The following is a 17,239-nucleotide window of genomic DNA, read 5'->3' as shown; positions in this document are numbered from 1 at the left end:
GGCAATGAGATTGGCATGGGGTAGAGCAGGGTTTAGTGCTGTTGTACATAGCGTCACTATGAGTCGAAAATAACTCTACGACACATAACAACAACAACAACAACATTGCCAAAAAGTCAACCCTAACAAGTAACAGCACTATACAACATGATGGAATGTATTCACCAGGGTATGAACAGCTGTAAATATTCTTGAGAGCAGACTGCCACATTGAAGAATCATTAAAGCCTTTGAATGGTTGTGTTAGCAAAGCATCATGGATATGACATGGACTGTCAAAACTCAAACAAGTCTATTTTAGAGGGAGTGCAACCAAGGTACTTGTTAGAGATAATAATGATGAAACTTCATCTAACCTAATTCGGGTATATTGTCGATTGACACAAATTCATAGGAAAATAAAATCATCCTGAAAAAGGTGAATGATGAGAGAGAGAGTCAAATCCACATCAAACTGAATTGGCACTTGGAATGTAACCATGAGATAGAGCATCTCAGAGATTATGAGGTTGGCACAGGATAGCGCAAGGTTTAGATCTGTTGTTCGTAGGGTTGTTATGAGTCATAGTCAATGCAAAGGCACCTAACAATAATCATCATCATCATCATCATCATCATCATCATCATCATCATCATCTTTGGTCAGTCTCTGAAAGATCTCCTTTCCATCTATTATGGTGAAGTAGCAGTGTCTGATTAGCAGTGTTGTAGTAAAGATGATGAGTTAAACTGCTATATTATTTAGAAAGCTTCTTGACAGATGAGTGTTTATAAATGGTAGCTAACATTCTTCTCTTAAAATCAAGAAAAGAAAAAAATCTTCACCACTGGGCCAATAGCGAACATCTTGATAGATGGAGAAAAGACAGAAATTGTCAGTGTTTTCATCTTGCTTAGATCCACAGTCAACAACCTTTTTACTCAGTCAGGAATTAAAAAAGACCAGTTGGATTGGGATAGTCTGTAATCAAGGAACTTTGCAAAGGTGCTGGAGAACAAGGATGTCAGTTTAAAGAGAAGGTATCCCTAACCCACACCACAGTCTGCAATGACTTGGTATGCACCTGAGACTTCAACAGAAGAAAAATCAATGCCGTTGACTTGTGGGGCTGGAAAAGAGTACTAATTATCTCATGGACTATCAAAATGACAAAATTATGCCTTGTAAAAGGTGCAGTAAGAGTGTTCCTTGGTGCATTCAGGGTGCTCATTGTAGGCAAGGGTAGTGAAACTTTGTCTCACATGCATCAAGTATGTTGTTAGAAAAAAAAATCCTATTTGCAAAAGTGAAGGAGTAGTGAAAAGAGGAAGACCCTCATGTGAGGGGTTGACACATTGGCTGTAACAATGATCCCTAGTGTAGAGGGGATGATATGATGACACAGGATAGAGCAGGGTTCAGATCTGTACTTCATAGGGTCACTGAATTATACTAAACTTAAAGGCACTGAACAACAACAACAACAATGTTCTTATATTCCTGAGTATCACTCTGTTTAAAGCTTTTAAGTGTTCTGGGCTTTACCTTGTATACATATATGTTTGATATGTCATTTTTCCAGCCTTGGTACTTTAGAAAACTGAGCCTGAGAAAAAGCTTATGGGCTTACTAAATTCAAACTAAGTCTACTACCAGTGAGACAAGTTCAACTTTTAATAACCTTCCTGAGTGGATAAAGGTATAAATCTTGATGAAGAGGTACCTATCTTTGTCTCTATGAGCAGCTGATGGTTTTGAATCAATAACATTGTAGTTTATAGCAAAATATGTATGGTGTTAAGGGTTTATTGTTCAAAATAGCTTTCCCAACCATTCACTTTGACTCTGCCATGTGGATAAGTGGGAATAATGTTTGATAGCCTAACCACAAGGTATTGGAAAATCTACCCAGTCCACAAAAGGATTCGTTAGTCTTGCCATTAAATTGAGTGGATCTAGCAACAGAATTTGAGAATCTCATCACCAGCAAACGAGGGAATACAGTACGTCCTTCAGGGCCAGAGATTTTTTTCCACCCAGACCAGAGCTAAGGAAGAAACAGCCATAGAAGTCAGCGGAAGAGAACCAGAGACCTGACAAGAGGCAGAGTTGACCTTGTGACCAATGCTAGCAGACTTTTGCCCAAGTTTTTTGAAGATTGGAAGGAGAACCATAATTGTAGGACTGTGCTCTGTGAGCTATCACAAAGGACTTCAGACCCAGTAAGGGAGTAAAAGTTTGCTCTGGTGGCATCCACTTCCTAAACAATATGCCGCTGGAAACTCTATGAACGTTGATAAATGTCAATAGTTGTAGAGGGTCTTTAGGCCTTTCATTTATAGGGTTGCTATGAGTCATGCTCAACTCAGTGGCAATCAACAACAACAAAGGAGTAAAAATGGTGTTAGGATGAGTAGAAAGAGGTATGGAGAGTAGAGGACATGTCTGACCTCAAGAGAATGGGTCTTGTGTTGTGAGTGCTATTTATGGGGACAGTTCCCCTTTATGGAGTTGTTGATGTCTGATATGGCCAACCCAATGTAACCCTTATTCTTTTAATAACATATAAAGCACTGTGCCACCAAAGCTCCCTTGTTGTTGTTGTTGTTGTTGTTGAGTATCCTGAACTGACCCATAGTTGACCCTTCAAAGAGATTTTCAGAAGCAATAAATGACAAGGGAATTGATTTCTCATCTTTCTGCTGCAGAGCAACTGGTAGATTCAAACTGTGTACCTTTGTGTTGGCAGTTCAATTCCTTACCAATAAGCCACCAAAGCTCCCTAATTGGGAACATGTAATTCTTCCACAGCTAGGATTGGGGATTAAAAAATGTAAGCAAGAGTAGAATGATACTAATTATAAAAGAGTATGTTACCAAACTGGCCCCAAATCACTGCTTCGGCATGAGAATCACATGGATTGATTGTTACTTTGGGTCTCTTCTTGTCAGGAATGAAGGGTGAGTAATTTATCTATCAGTATCCTTCTTCTCCCTTGCTTCTCACCAATATAAGTTGATTTTCAGCCAAGTAGGGAAATTCTGAAGGGGATAATTCTACATTTTTTATGATTGCTAGTGTCAGATAGGAATATTGGACCTGTAAGATTTTATTGTAGAGCTTAGCTATTGGGTTTGGATTTTATGTTGTGATATCAGCTTAATTTTCTGTGTTGCAATGACTTAAAAAGAATAAAATATGATAGGGTCATCATTTTCTTTCCGGTAATGTGCCATCAAGATGGAATCAACTCATAGGTGAATTTTCAATGAATTTTCATAGGCAGTAAACTGTATGAGAGAAGATTATCCATCATTCTTCCATGTGGAAGCTAGTATATCCGAACATATGCCTTTGGGTTACCAGTGCAGTTCCTTACCACTATGGGCCGAGACTTCCCTAAATAGTGACAGAAAGCATAAATAAACACACTAATGTTTAATGCTTAGAAGACAAAAGTCAGTTGTTTGAGCCTGTGTAGTATCTTTCAAATTCTCCCTCCCGTGAGACGGGACGGACAACTCCTTCCTAGTTGTTCGTCTTTGGAGCCTCAGTGGCAGTGGTGAGGAACCTTCCCTTTCTGAGTATCAGAAACTGCTGTGTATAAATCCACCCCTGTTTGAAGTCTATCAAGTCTTGTTAAGTCCAACACAGCATCATGTAGCACTTCTAGGACTCAAAGGACTTACAGTATTAGAATTACCTAAAAGATGGGGAAGGAATTCTGAATTTGAAGGTGGAAAATCGATAGTGAATTGTAGTACCACTCCAATTGCTGAGAGATTTTTCACCAGTTCTACCTCTCTGATTCTAAAGCATGCAGCCTGGTATCCAAGTGAAATGCTGGATCCTCACCTAGTGCTGTTAACATCAGATAACGTGATAAGAATTTATTCTCTGCGTGAGCCTCAGACACCTGCCAAGGTGAATGTACTTTCAGAAGCAGAAGAAGAAAGTCTAATACTCAATAAAAGAAGAACATATACTGCATCTCTAGGAGAGACAGCAGTTGCATTTGACTTTGGGCCATTGGCAACAGTTTCGAAAAATGTATTTGGTCAGCAAGGCAAAGATGAAGTAGTTGCGTATCCACTGAGAATGGAGAGACTTTCCTCACATACGTTGGTCTGCAACACAACACTGGGAATATAGGGAAGCTGTTAGGGCCGCTGCCCATGCATCCTGCAGCTGAGGACAACTATGGTTAAGACGCCTGCGCCATCCTCTGCTTACCCTGTGTCCCCAACATTTTCGTGATCGCTACTGAATCAGGGATGCTCTATCAGTCAGTGGTGCTGGAGGGGAAGAAGAGGATGACCAGACTTCAGAAAAGTCTTGGGATTCCAAGGCTGACCTCGTCCCTTCACTGTATGTGTTTGAGTGTGTGGAACTGGAGCTGGCCCTGAAATTGGCGTCTGTAGACAAGGAGCCCTTTGATTCTGACTTTTCTTGTTGAGTCAAACTTCACAGAGATTCCAAATGTCCCCTGTAGATATCACTGCACTCATGAAGCTGGAGTGCACAGTATTGGCTTAACTTGGATTCATGAACTTCAAAAATTTCTTGCATCAGATGAAGAAGATAAGGGTAGCTTACAGGAACTTTCTACAGATCAGAAGTGCTTTGTGGAACACATCCTTTGTACAAAGCTACCGCCATGCAGGCAGCCAGCTCTGATTCGAGGATTCTGGATTGTTCCTGACATCCTGGGACCCACAATGATCTTCATCACCAGTACGTATGAATGCCTCATAAGGCCTTAATTAAGCACTGTCCACTCAGCATCACCTCCTCTTCTTTGTACCAGAGAAGATGTTGAAGTGGCAGGGTCTTCCCTTCGCATTCTGGTTGAAACCCTGAATTCATTTGAGAAGCACATTAGAAGCATTTTACAGCCGAGTGTTGCTAACCCAGCACTTTTGAAGTCTTCTGCAAAGGACACAGCCCCTCCTCCAGAGGAATGTCTTCAGCTCCTTAGTGGAGCCACACAGGTGTTCCGAGACAGTACGTCCTTAAACAGGACCTGGCAATGGAAGAGATCCAGCGCAGGGTCAAATTACTGTGTGACCAGAAAACTAAACAACTAGAAGATCTCCGTTATTGTCGAGAGCAAAGTAAAAGTCTACGGGAAAAGGCTGAGCACTTAGCTGACAAGTACGAAGAAGCTAAGGAGAAACAGGAAGACATCATGAATAGGATGAAAAAAGTGCTGCACAGTTTTCCCTCTCGACTCCCAGTGCTCTCCGATAGTGAAAGGGACGTGAAGAAAGAACTACAGTTGATACCTGATCAACTGAGACATCTGGGCAATGCCATTAAACAGATTACTAGGAAAAAGGACTATCAACAGCGCCAGATGGAAAAGGTATTGAGTCCTCCAAAGCCCACCATTACTCTCAGTGCCTACCAGCGAAAGTGCATTCGGTCCAACCTGAAGGAAGAGGGTGAACATATATAAGGGAAATGGTGAAGCAGATCAACGATATCGGAAATCATGTAAACTTCTGACATCACCAGGATTCGATCCGCAGCTGACATCATAGCCAAAGGTGTGAACTCACGATGTAAACAAGTATTACATAATTTATAAAGTGGCATTTTGAGTGAAAGCTGGTGTATGCATTTATCTTATTTTATACATTTGATAAACTTACTGACTAAATGTTTATATTTAAAACAAAAAAAAAAACAAAACAAAACACATCTTTTTGGTAGCTTTCTCAAAGGGAGTTATCTTATTGAGTAACTGTATTAGGCATCAATTGGATTAGATGGAAAAACATTTTTAAAAGACATTAATTGCCATTGAATTGAACCAACTCATAGCTGACCTTCCAGAAGGTTTTCAGGGGTTGTAAATTGCATGGGAGGAGATTTCCCATCTTTCTCCCATTCCACTACTGGCAAATTTTAACCACTAGAAAGCTGCTTTCTTTGGGTCAACAGTACAACTCTGTATGGATTACATCACCAACATACAAACACACTCACTCTTACTCTCTCTCTTGATATAGAAATATCTATCTGTCTATCTATCTATCTATCTATCTATCTATCTATCTATCTATCTATCTATCATCTTGTTGTTGATTACCTTCGAGTCTAGTATGACTCATAGCAACTCTATGAACAAAAGGCTTGAAGCCCCTCTACAACTATCAACATTTATCAAAGTTCGTAGTTTCCAGAGACAAGTTGTTTAGGAAGTGGATGCAACTCCTGTTTCCAAACTTGTCATAGAATGTTATTGGTTGAGTCGCCCGTGATGCATAGTGACCCTATGAGAGGATGTGGTGAGAAAGGAACTCATACATGGTTGGTGGGATTGTAAAATGGTACAATCATTCTGGAAGGCAGTTTGGTGCTTCCTCAAAAAGCTAAGCATAGAAAGTCCATATGAATTTGGAATATGCCCTGAGAAAATGAGAATTGAGGCACAAACTGAAATTTGTATACCAATGTTCAGAACAGCATTAGTCACCATCACAAGAATGTGGAAACAGCCCAAATGTCCCACACAAATGAATGGATTAAAAACTATGGTACATTCATATAGTGGAATACCATGCAGCATTTGTAAATTATTGCTTAACTTGAGAAGAACTGGAGAGCATTTTTCTGAGTGAACTGACTCAGTTCCACAAGGACAAATACTGTATAAAATCATTGTTGTAGAATGAGTATAAGGATCCAAGAGAGGTGGGAGAGGGTGAAAGCAGAGGGATGAAGATGTGCAGCAGAGAGGGGGAATTAATAATGGGATTGTACAATTTTTTTGAGGGGATGAAGGAAATTGAAATAATTTGTTCTTGAAAACAATATATTCTAATTTTGCAAATAAATTTGTGTAAAATCTGTAAAAATTATAATAAACCTTCTCAAGTGAAGAATTTTATTTCTATAGCTAGGATTTAGTAGCATTTTCTTTCTAGCATTTCAAGTTTTCTATCTCCTGCAAGACTTTCTTTTTCCACCATAGGTCCTATCATCCTCTAACATACAACACTAATTAATATTTTTTAGGGTATTGGTATACATGCTTTGGAAGGCTGGTATTTAATCTATCTATTCAGTGTTGTATTCCAAAAACCTAGAACATCATTTTGCATAGAAAGTAGTTCAATAAATTTGCTGATTAAATTTAACAATGAAATATGATCCAACTATAAAGAAATGGGGCACAATCACACACAACTTAGAAGGTTTTATATGCTACTTCCTGAAATGTTTCCATGTCAGTCAATACTTTTTGGTAAAGTGATTCTAATTATTTCCTCCATCTTCTTTTGTTGCTTCATGAATTAATGCCTTTGAATTGTGGTGTTATAGAAAAGTCCCAAATATGGACTGAGGAAAGAACAAACACTTGGAGCAAATAAAACCAGGCAACGATGGTAAAACTTGCCTAGCATATTTGGAACATATTGTGAGATGAGGTTAGTCTTTGAAAAAAAGACTTCATGGTTGGAAAGGTATAAGCTCAGTGAACAATAAGAAGACCATCAACAAGATGCATTGAAACAGTGGACTCTATCAGAAACGGTGAGGATGGCACACGAGAGGACAAAGTTTAGATCTATTATGTATAAGGTCACTATGAGTAGTAATCAACTTGATGGAACCTAACAACACTGTATATGTGTTATGAAAATATAAAATATTAGATAAAGAACTAGAAATACAAAATAAGTGATTCCAGAGGAACTGAAACGGTATAAATTATTGAGTGTAGATGATATATTATCAGTTTTATTGTCAACATTTATATTTACTTTTTAAGACAATTAGGTTTAATTTCTTTTACATGACTTTAAACAAATAATGACAATAGTCCATTACTGACATATATTCACAATGAAGATTGTAGCTATTTGACGACTTTTAAATGCATTTCAAAGAGGTAATTTGATGTGCTTTTAAGCAGAATTTTCTCAGTCTCAAACAATTCAGTTCATCCAATAAACATTTACTGAAGACATAACTGGCTAATTTGGAATACAAAATTGATTCCTGCCCTCAAGAAGGATATTTAAAAAAATATTTTAAAATCAGGCGAGCTCTGGTGGCCTAGTGGCAAGAAGCAACACTGCAATCTCAGAGGTACACGGTTCAAATCCACCAGATGCTCTGCTGGAAAAGGAGGAACAATCTCCTCCTGTATCAGTCAGATCTGATTTGATGGTACACACACAAAAAGTAATGAAATGAAATTTAAAAAAATTATTTTAAAACATAATTAGAGAAAATAATTTAACCAACAGGTGCCTGGAAACCTGATAGTCTGTGAAGAAGGTGTCCATCGGCTATTTACAAGCAGAAAGTCAGAGGCTGTTTCCACATATGCTGGTTAAAAACTGTTGTATCGTATATTGATTGTAAGAATGTACAAAAAAAAGTTTTAGTGGGAAATTATGAATGCTAATATGTGTGTATAATACAGACACATATCTAAGAGATTTTCAAATTTGTGCTTGGTCTCTGATGAGGTAATTAATTCTGAAGTGTCAGTTTCCTCATTTACAAATGAGATGGTTTTTAGGTGCCATTGAATCAACTAGTATTCATTGCATCCCTATGAACGATAGATCTGAACCATGCTCTATCTTGCACCCTTCTCACAATCTCTGTCATACTAAAGATCATTGGTATAGTCAGTGTATCAGTCCATCTTGTTGAGGGTCTTCCTCTCTTTTGCTGACCCTCTCTACCTCTCTTCAGGGTGTTGTCTTTATCTGTGAATTCGCTCTGTCCAAAGTATGTAAGATGAAGTTTCACCAACCTTGACTCTGAGGAGCGATCTGGTTGCACTTCCTTTAGATGGCTTTGTTAGTTCTTTTTACAGCCCATGATATAGTCAATACTTTTCTCCAAAACCATAATTCAAAGGTATAGATTCTCCTTTCTTATTCATTCTGCAACTTTCAGATGTATAGGAAGCAAGTGAACATATCATGGCATGAATCAAACACACCTTAGTTTTAAATTTACATCCTTGCTCTTCAATGCTTTGATAAATGTCTCAGTATCATTCCCATAAATGAAGAAAATCCACTATTTGCTCCCAAATATAATGTTAGCTAATCATGTCCATAAGAGTGACAAAAGGAAGATAATTACGATTGGATAATGTATTCATGTCTCAGCTGCAGAAAACATACGTATCTTGACTGACATGGCAGGATGAGTAGTCATCGCCTACAATCCCCAAAAAAAGGTGAGTTTTACCTTGCTTTTTCTTTTACATTTTTACAGAAATTGAGAAAGAAAGTTGTGGAGACCCTGGCACACCCTTATATGGAATTAGAGAAGGGGATGGATTTTCTAATCGTGATGTATTAAGGTTCGAATGCCAGTTTGGGTTTGAGTTAATTGGAGAGAAATCCATTGTTTGTCAAGAGAATAACCAATGGTCTGCAAACATACCCATCTGTATCTGTGAGTACCAAATGCTTAGCTTCCAGTCAACATATGTTCCCCTGTCCTTGCATATAATTGCTTTTGTAATTAGTTACACAGAGCTGGAACCGTATAATTATTTTTGGATGAGTAGCACTTTGTGGTACTATCTTTAACAAGTGTACTTTTGCAAAATTATAAATTTCACTACAGATTTAAATAAAGTTAACGTAGTTCATTTGGTAATTGCAAAGTACACATCACATGTCTTTCTGTAACTTTATTACAGCCTTTCTAACTTATGGACAGCAAAACTTTATGGAAATTATTCACCCATACGGATTCTAATAGATTTGTTTATTTATTTCTTTTAAACACAGAATCTGTGACTTTACCCAGAACTCTCACCTAAGCATGATAAATGTTAAAATGTTTTGCTGTTAGAATACCAACTACATTTTTGTGCATCCTTAATCTTACAGTTTTCAGTTTATCCTTTCTATTATGAGAAATATGCAACGTTTTCTCTTTACCCAATAGATAATATAAATTGTTCAAATATTGTTTTACCAAATTGTTATTTATTATAACTGCAGATAAAAATAAACTATTACCTTTGACTATTTACTCGATTTCACAATCTTCCTATCTTTAACAGTTCCTTGTCTCTCTAATTTCACGGCACCAATGGGGACGGTTCTATCTCCTGATTACCCGGAAGGGTATGGAAATAATTTAAATTGCATCTGGACAATAATCTCTGATCCTGGGAGCCGAATACATCTCTCTTTTAATGACTTCGACCTGGAATCCCAGTTTGACTTCCTTGCTGTTAAAGATGGGGACTCTCCAGACTCCCCAATTCTTGGGACCTTTACTGGGGCAGAGGTGCCCTCCCATCTGACTAGCAATAGTCACATACTACGATTGGAATTTCAAGCGGACCACTCAATGTCAGGACGTGGCTTTAATATCACGTATAACAGTAAGCTTGGTTTTGTTTTGTTTTTTTCCTTTATAGTATACTTATATAAATGAGAGTTAAAGTAGGCTCATTCTCCCTATGCAGAGAAGTAGATGAGATTAAGATTTAATAAGTCATATGCGTAATAGTACCTGGGATGGCCATTTAATTCTTGATTTCTGGCTACATTTTACCATTCATTGTATCATTCTTCTTTGTTAAACATAAACTCAAACTTATTTTGCATCATATAGTTTGTTTTGGTATAGAATCATAGAACTGTCTTCTGTTCAAAATGTGTATACATCAATCAAGTCTTTTAAGTAAATATTTCCCTAATATGATTACAGTTGAAAAGACATAAATACAAAGCTACAGAAGTGTCAAAGACAAAGAAATCATCTTTGATGTGGTGAGCCAATGAGCTGACTTAATTGACTGCAATATCATAAGTGGTTGTTACTTTGTACTGTGGGTTCAGAACCAATTCATAGCAGACTCTCCAGCGGGTTTTCAGATGCAATAAATCACATGAGAAAAGATCATCTGTCCTTTTCCCTAGGAGCGCCTGGTGGATTTGAACTATGTGTCTTTGGATTGTGAATGCAATTCCTTATCCAAGAGCTGTTTGAGCTCCTTGTAGCACCATAGTGATTAAGAATATCAGGTCTAGAGTTAGATTATGTAATTTTTCAACTTGATTTGGCTTGATTTTCAGTTTCTTAGTTAGAATACCCATTAAAGAGGATGCTAGGAATAAATTAGATGATTCAGGTAAAGAACTTAGCATGGTGTATATAAACCATCATGCATCAAACTCAAGTCAATTCCAGTCATAGCAACTTTATAAAAAACCCCTCAAACTTACTGCTTTGGAGTCTGAACTGATTCATAGCTAACCCTCTACTGGCTTTAAAGCTTATAAATTGCAGAGGAAGGGACTGGTGGTGAATTCCAGCTACCAGAAGAAATGGCCTTTGGGTTAGCAGCACTACTCTTCATGGGGAGCTCTGGTGTCTAGCAGTAAGAATTTGTGCTGCAGTCTCAAAGGCACATGGTTTGAAATCACCAGTTTCTTCGTGGGAGATGAATGGGCAGTCTCCTTCCCTATGACTTGTTGCCTCTGAAAATCCACTGGAGGGTCAGGTATGGATTGCTTCTGACTTGATAGCGTACAACACCACCACCACCACCACATTTTGCTCCTTTGAAGCTCCGTGGCTTTAAGCCTTTCTGGGAGCAAAATGCCACACTGTTCTCCTTAACAGTGGCTGTTATAGTTGAACCACTGACTTAATTGACAATTTCAATTGTCTTAAGGCTATAATAATGTAATTATAATGATACTTTCAGAGTATTATGCAAATATGATTTCAACTGCCTTATTCTGTTTTTCTAATTAATAATGTAATCTATCATATTAGTACTGAAATTTTGTTTTCAAAAAAAAGCCATCAAATTAATATTACATAGAGGAACTCTCAGGCTTAATATTTTTTAAAGCACAAAAATAAAACACATGATTCGTAATAACTGTACCTACAAAATATAGTTCATATTTCTTTTGGGTTTACCTTAAATAATATTTTGTGTGACCTCATTTAAAGATGTCTATATATTTAATGTTTATGCACCCTGATATAGAGAATGGATAGTGAAATTGCTTCATTTATAAGCAGTGTACAAATGATGACTAATGAGAAAATTTAAAACAACTGCATATAGTCAATCAATATAAATTTAATAAAGTTAATAGTAAAACATAAAGGGTAAACAAAAGAAAAAGTTTATTTTACATATTTAGACTTACTACTTAATCACCATTCCATTTACATTTTCCTAAAAGCATTTTTTTAAAAAATATTATGATGTATTAGATAAAAGTTCACAAAGCAAATCAGGTTCCAACTTAACCATTTTTATACATAATATTTCATGACATTAGTTACAATTCTTACACTGTATCAGTGTTCTCATTATTTTCATTCTGTTTGTTTCTGTTTGTCTAGCTTCTTTTCATCGCATGTCAGAAATCATGAAGAAGGTAGAGGATAAGCTAAGATTCCTATTTGTTGTTCATAGGGTCATTATGAGTCATTATCACGGAACTCAACAACAAAAACAACGCATTCTTCTCTTTTTTTTTTTCACATTTTTTCTTCTACATAGGTGGTGACCATTTGGATTTGTAAAGGGTGCTAAGACGGCGGATTCCTCACTAGTGTTGTCATTTTTTTATTTATTAAGTAAGGCTTTTTTTGTTGTTGTAAGGTGACCTCTGAGAGTGGCTTCTATTTCAATGTAAGACAGTGTCTCTTGGAGTCTGCAGAGATAGTTGTGAGCCATCCATTTCTTCTGTACACAGACCACAAGAAGCGTGGTCCCTGTGGGCTATTCATCTCGTGGAGCAGTTACTCTTAGAGCCTCAACTTCCAAAATTCTCTTCTGCTCCAAATAAAGACCAATATTTGTGTCTTAGTTGGCCCCTCCTACAACTTTTCAGATGCTCTTGGAGTTCTGGAGTCCTAATGAGTAAAGACTTTTACTGCAAAGGCAAAACTAGGCAGTTCAAGTCCAACAGCTGTTTTGTGGGAGAAAGATATATATAATTTCTTCCCATATGTTTTATAGCCTCTGAAAACCTGCTGGGTTCAATTATAAGTTGGTTCTGACTCATTGATAGTGAGTTACTGATTTACATTACATTCATTTAAAATATAATAAATATTTGGTCTTTCAGAAGACCCAAAAGAAAGTTTGTATAGGAGTGTAATTAAATAGTCTATGAAAATGCAAATAACTGCATTATTAATATATTCTCACTCTGTCTTAGTACGTTATGTATTACACTCGTATGCAATACATTAACTCACTAAAATATTGTCTCCTATGTATTAGTTGTCTGTGTTCTGAATATTCGCCATGAGGAGCGAGGAAGAAAATGCCATCTTCCTGAGCTCAAGAACTCACATTCTTTTGTGAGACATGAGAGAAATAATGTGAGATTCAATATGTTGCAAAGGAAATAAGTGAAAATCCAGATCTGAGGATACATTTCAGTTCTATCAAACTTCATCTCTGTAACATAGAGCAATCTACTTAACTTTTACAGAATCTCATATTTCTCTTTAGGCAGAATTCTTTCCTTATTAGACAACTCTAAATGTTAAATGGAATAATAACATGCGTATAGGCCTTGGGCCTGTGCCTAGAATATAGTAACTGCGAAGGAGTTAGTGTTCTTCCTTTTCCTAGATGATAGAATTGAAAATGGCATAAAAATTTATGCAGATACTCTATGAATTTCCTATTCAACAGAAACTCTTGTATTTCTCACATAAATGCCGTTTTACCACCTCCAACAGAATGAATCACAGGAAATGTTTCCAGTGGAATATAGTCAATCCAATTTATATTTACACTAACTAGCATTTAGACCAGTCTACATGAGATATTTTTGCATCAACTAAACATAATAATGCCTAGAAATTACAAGAAACAAATCTGTTTTGAAAGTAGGTACTTAGAAAGCAATATTTTTTCACTTTTTTCATTATTATTAATTTTAATAAACATTTACAGAGGTTTTGGATTTCCATTCATTCATTGCCACATTTTTCTCCCTGCCCACCCCTCCCCACCAGTTCACTCCCCTCTAAAAAGAAAAAAAAATTCCTTCATTGGTATACAGCTCCCCCATCACTTCCCCCCCACCCTGAATACACTTCTTTATGCAACCTTAATTCTGGATTCCTGTGCTAATGAGGGAAAGAACAGGTTAGAAGCAATTAATATTTTAAAACAGCAATTCTGTTTACCATAGCAGATGAATAGATATTATTAGAGGCTCATTTTTTTAAATAAATAAGTTAAAGAATTTTCTACAAGTGAACATATTTTAAAATTAATCTTTTTCTCTTCAAAAATCTGTCTCTCTCTTGCTCATGTTGCTTTTTTTTGTTTGTTTTTATGTTGTGCTCTAAAGCATTTGGACATAATGAATGTCCTGATCCTGGAATACCAATCAATGCACGGCGATTCGGAGACAACTTCCAGTTAGGAAGTTCGATTTCAGTCATTTGTGAAGAAGGATTTATTAAGACCCAGGGAACAGAAACAATTACATGTATTCTCATGGATGGCAAAGTAATGTGGAGTGGACCAATTCCTAGATGTGGAGGTGAGAGTCATGATCCCTCAGAAATACAACCCCATCAATATATATAGAGCACAATAATTAAAAAGTAATGTTCTGTCAGGAGAATTGTTTATAACTTTATTTATATTGCAATGACTTAGTATCACACATTCTGAATATCTAGCTAAGTAGCTAATCTTTTCATTTTTCATGATTAAATCACTTTTAGAAAAACTTTCTTGTAGCTCCTTTTACATAAGGCTTTTATTAGAAGAGGTACATTAATAAATGGTAAATTTTCTACATATACAATGTCCTGTGGATCATTTTTTAGTTAAGAATTCAGTGTGCTTTACAGTCTCCATTAATTTTTATCCTTGTTATTTTAAATATCTATAGCATATACTGATTTAATTTAAAAAATTTAGAATAATTATGGTAAACACATGTATGCTAAAAAGGAGTCATATATTTAAAAGGTATAGCCAAATAAAATGTTATCAAATAGTATATCATGGTTTTATATGCATTATGGGTGGATAATATATACCATTATAGATAGATAGATATGTTGTTGTTGTTGTTGTTGATTGCCATTGAGTCAAGCACGACTCATAGCAACCCTATGAACAAAAGACCTGAAGCCTTTCTTTGACTATTGTCGTTTCTCAAAGTTCATAGAGTTTCCAGAGGTATGTTGTTTAGAAAGTGGATGCCACTCCTGCTTCCAAATATAGATAGATGATAGATAGATAGATAGATAGATAGATAGATAGATAGATGATAGATATAGTGTTTGCAAATGTGCATCATTGCAATTTATATTCATAAAAGATTAAAAATTATTTTGGTAAACAGAAAGTTAAATATATTTATAAAGGAAAAATATGTAAAAATATAGAATATGTATTGTGTGTATGTAGATTTTATGGGAAGTCTCTAACTTCAGACATATTGTAGATACTATGAATTTTATAAACTATTACCTTTTTTTCCCTATTTCTCTTTCACAAATCTTATTTTATTCAAATGTCACAATGACAAAGTTTTTAACATATTGGGCTGCTAGCTGAGAAATAGGCAGTTAGAATCCACCAGCTGCTCCATGGAAGAAAGATGAGCAGACTTTTTCTGTCATTTTTTTAAATATTAATGAAAGAGAAAACTTGAATTTCCATTCATTGACTATTACACATTTTCCTTCCTGTCTACCCCCTCCCCAAGTTTGTTTTTCTCTTTGAAAAGAAAAAAACAAAACAAAACACCTCTTTCATTTTCATACAATCTCCCTTTCCCAGCCCACTTTACTATGCAGCTCTTCTTCTAGACTCTTGTCATGCAAATAATACCTAATCATGTATCCCTTTTAAACAATTCTTTCCTTCATCTGTTTCAGTGAAGTATACATTATTTATCCCTTCTTTTCTTAGTTTCTCTCCAAACCCGATGTCAGTCCTGTTTTATAATAGTGGCACTATGCAGCATTTGTCCTTTTGAGGCTGAGGTAATTCATTAAACATAATGTCCTCCAGGGTCACCCATTCTGAATAATACTGCGTATGTTCCTTGTTTTTCAATGCTGCATAGTATTCCATTGTGTGACCATACTTCAGCTTTTCTATCCATTCATTTGTGGATGAGCACTTAGGCCATTTCCAAGTCTTTGTCATTGTGAACAAAGCCACAATAAACATAGCTGGGCATGTGTATGCTTGGGTGGAAGTCCTGATTTCTTTAGGGTGTATTCCCAATAGTGGAATTACTGGGTCAAATGGTATTCCTATTCCATTTTTTTTTTTTTTTAGAAAATGCCATACCTCCTTCCACACTGGTTGCACCATTTTACACTCCCACCAACAGTGAATAAGAGTTCCAGTTTCTCCACAAGCTTGCCAGCATTTGTTGTTTGCTGCTCTGTTGAATTTTTCTACTATTACTGGGATGAGATGTTGCTGTGTACTGTCAAGACTGACCTATAGCTGACCCTCCCGTGGGTTTTCAGAGGCAATTAATCACACGAGAGGAGATTGTCCATCATTTTCCTGTGGAACAGCTGGTGGATTCGAACTACACTCCTTCAGAATTGTAGTGCAGCTTCTTGTCACAAGGTCACCTTTGCTCCCTTGTAAACCTGATAGTGGTATCTATAGATATAAATTTAGTTATTTTGAAATTCTGCCTGTTAAAAAGAAAGCTCTGTTGGTGTAGTCCTTAGTGAGTTTTCTTGATCTGAAGGTCGAACTCTGAACCCACTCGTGGCTCTGTGGGAAAAGATAAGCAACCTTCTCCTTGGAGATTTCCAGCCTCAAAAAACCAATGAATAATCAGCTATGAGCAGAAACTCATTCCACAGCAATGCATTTTCATTTTGTTTTGAAATCTGAAGAAGTGTTACTACAGGTTGGAACTGACTCAATGACAGTGGGTTGGTTTCTGTTCTGAATGTTCATAAGGCTGGCGATTCAGTGTATTAAATGTTAGGTTGCCAATCAAAATGGCAGTAAGTAAGATTTTACCAGCTGATCAGCTGGGGGGTGGGGAATAAACGATTCCTTTATTGAAGATTTATTGCTTCAGAAACCTTATGGAATAGCAATTAATTCAATGACAGTGAATTGAATGGGAAGGCTTTGTCTCACATTCATTTTTTAAAAAAGACATCCTCCTTGGAAAGGTGGCAGATCAGAGAAAAGGAAGAAGACCCTTACCAAGATGGACTGGCACGGTAATTACAACTTTGAGCTCAAGAAGATCAAGAGA

General features: G+C 36.6%; 1 pseudogene; it reads left to right on the top strand.

The window, feature by feature from the left end:
* Positions 1 to 5,489, top strand: part of LOC102844508 — a 120,310-nt pseudogene extending 114,821 nt beyond the window's left edge.
* The last annotated feature ends 11,750 nt before the right edge of the window (positions 5,490 to 17,239 follow it).

This window comes from Elephantulus edwardii, unplaced genomic scaffold, assembly GCF_000299155.1.
Source record: "Elephantulus edwardii isolate Elephantulus edwardi_28Jun2011 unplaced genomic scaffold, EleEdw1.0 scaffold00114, whole genome shotgun sequence".
NCBI lineage: Eukaryota > Metazoa > Chordata > Mammalia > Macroscelidea > Macroscelididae > Elephantulus > Elephantulus edwardii.
Note: the sequence above shows the minus strand (reverse complement) of the source record. Positions and strands in the feature narration are given on the sequence as shown.